Source organism: Engraulis encrasicolus, chromosome 8, assembly GCF_034702125.1.
Source record: "Engraulis encrasicolus isolate BLACKSEA-1 chromosome 8, IST_EnEncr_1.0, whole genome shotgun sequence".
Lineage (NCBI taxonomy): Eukaryota > Metazoa > Chordata > Actinopteri > Clupeiformes > Engraulidae > Engraulis > Engraulis encrasicolus.
The window spans coordinates 42,132,094-42,134,593 of record NC_085864.1 but is presented as its reverse complement, the minus strand read 5'-3'; the positions used below and the strand labels follow the sequence as shown (position 1 = coordinate 42,134,593).

Sequence of the window (2,500 nt, the reverse complement as noted above, 5' to 3'; positions counted from 1 at the left end):
CTTAATATGTTGTCTTTTCACTATTCTCCATCTAATGAATAGATTGAATGTTTTGAAAATGATAGCATTTTGATTTTATTCACTGTTTACCAAACGTCCCAACTTCATCGGAGTTGGGGTTTGTAGAACCAGGCCAGCATGACTAAACACACACACACACACACACACACACACACACACACACACACACACACACACACACACACACACACACACACACACACAGGCACGGACAGATGCACGGACACACACACACACACACACACACACACACACACAGGCACGGACAGATGCACACACGCATGCACGCACACACACACACACACACACAGGCACGGACAGATGCACGCACACACACACACACACACACACACACACACACACACAGGCACGGACAGATGCACGCACACACACACACACACACACACACAGGCACGGACAGATGCACGCACGCACGCATGCACGCACGCACACACACACACACACACACACACACACACACAACACACACACACACACACACACACACACACACACACACACACACACACACACACACACACACACACACACACACACACACACACACACACACACACAATATAAACTTTCACTTATTTGCAAATGGATTTTAGGAAAACTCTTTTTAGGAAAAACTTTTTGAAAAACTCAAAAAAACATACACACACACACATACTGTATGTACGCACGTATGCACGCACTCACACAGACACACATGGTGCATGCGGGCACGCGCACACACACAAACACTTATATCCCTCAGTAAATTCACACATGCATACCTCATACATTTTAATGGATCATATTTAAGCACTGCAAGCCCTGCATATAATATAGGCACTGATTAATTCAGTGTGTCATGAACTTGTAATTAACCACTTACAACACTGTCGTCATTAGAGATCCCCTCCACTGAGCGACTTTGTATTTTGAGATTCCTTCCTATTGACTTACAGTACATGCAGTATAGGATTTGTATGTCACAAACCTTCAATAGACATTTTTAGCAAATCACAAAATGAATGTGTTTAGTGAACCATTACTGGACCTTAAAAAGGATATCTACTGTTGTCAATTATGTGAACAGTTGGTATTATCCTTGTTTTAACCTGTTTAAGGCACGTTGTTATTAATTTGCCTTTACCAGAATGGCATTGAGCGAGTCGTAGTCTAAAGGCCCTGTGTTATGTCATGGTAGTGTAGTATGTATAGTGAACTTTTCAATGACTACTACAGCGTTCCACTGGTGGGACGGTGTGCATATACATTAAGACAAGAAGGTTAATTGAACCAGCAATAATACATAATTGGTAGCTAGTTTGAAGTTACATGCAGACGGCTAGGATGACCATGAAACATACAAGGCGGTCCAAGAAAAAAATCTTCCGCAACCCAACTGTGGGTCTCAACCCAAACTTTGGGAAAAAGTGGAACTACACCATAAAGCCAACTTGAGCAAAATCTATCTTCTGTTTCCTCTTCTCCTCTGTTCTCTGCTGTGTTTCTAACCTCTTTACCCTCCAAACTCCTCTCTGTTCATCCTTATCACTCTAATCCCCATAGACCTGGCTGCGCACAGGCCTACAGTCTCCACTTAGTTCCTTTCTGCCTCCCTACTGTAAATGTAGGCTCTTTCTCTCTCTCTCTCTCTCTCTCTCTCTCTCTCTCTCTCTCTCTCTCTCTCTCTCTCTCTCTCTCTCTCTCTCTCTCTCTCTCTCTCTCTCTTACTCTCTTTCTGTGCGTCACACTCATTTTCTTTGCCCAGACTCTTTCTCTTTCCATACCTGTCTCTGACTTCGTATTTCTATTTTTGCGTGTCCCTGTCTGTCTCACCTTCTCTGTTTTACTCTCTTGCCGACTTTGCGCACACCTCCAAAAACTGTAACTGGCTGTGTCCGAGTACTGTAGCAGGCAGTGGTGTAGTTTACTTTTTTGTGGTGGGTATACTGTATATTTGAGCATTTTTTGAAGTGGGTACACTGTATATATTTGTGCTATTGTAAATAATGGATCAATCAATTTTAAGTGGGTATACTGAAATCGCTGAAATGTTGAAGTGGGTATACTGTATACCCGCGTTCTACGTAGAATACACCACTGTAGTAGGCACTGCCTCCTTACCAGTAGCTACCACTCTGCATCCTCACCGGCTGCTTCTATTTAGAAATCCAGCCAATAGCCAACTGGGATGCTACTACTCAGACCACACTGCATCGCCATTTACATGACCCCTGAACCCAATAAGTCGCTGGGTGGTGTGGACGTCATAGAAAATGTGACGCAGGAAACTCTGCAACGTCACTGTGGATGTCTGGAATTTGAATTGCATTGTTGGTACGAGAGGCTGCTGCGAGTTCCTGCCCTGGTTGAAAGAGGATGTCTGCTCAGTTTGTGGCCAAATTAACTACAGCTGTCAAAAATTCACTGTGTCCTATGACCTGTTCCACACTCCAGCCCTGGCGCCTCTCTGGGCATTTCT

General features: G+C 44.0%; 1 protein-coding gene across 1 annotated transcript in view; it reads right to left on the bottom strand.

Annotated features, from left to right (window-relative positions):
* Positions 1–2,500, bottom strand: part of dner (delta/notch-like EGF repeat containing) — a 122,050-nt gene that overhangs the window by 29,620 nt on the left and 89,930 nt on the right. The gene's annotated exons all lie outside the window — the stretch shown is intronic.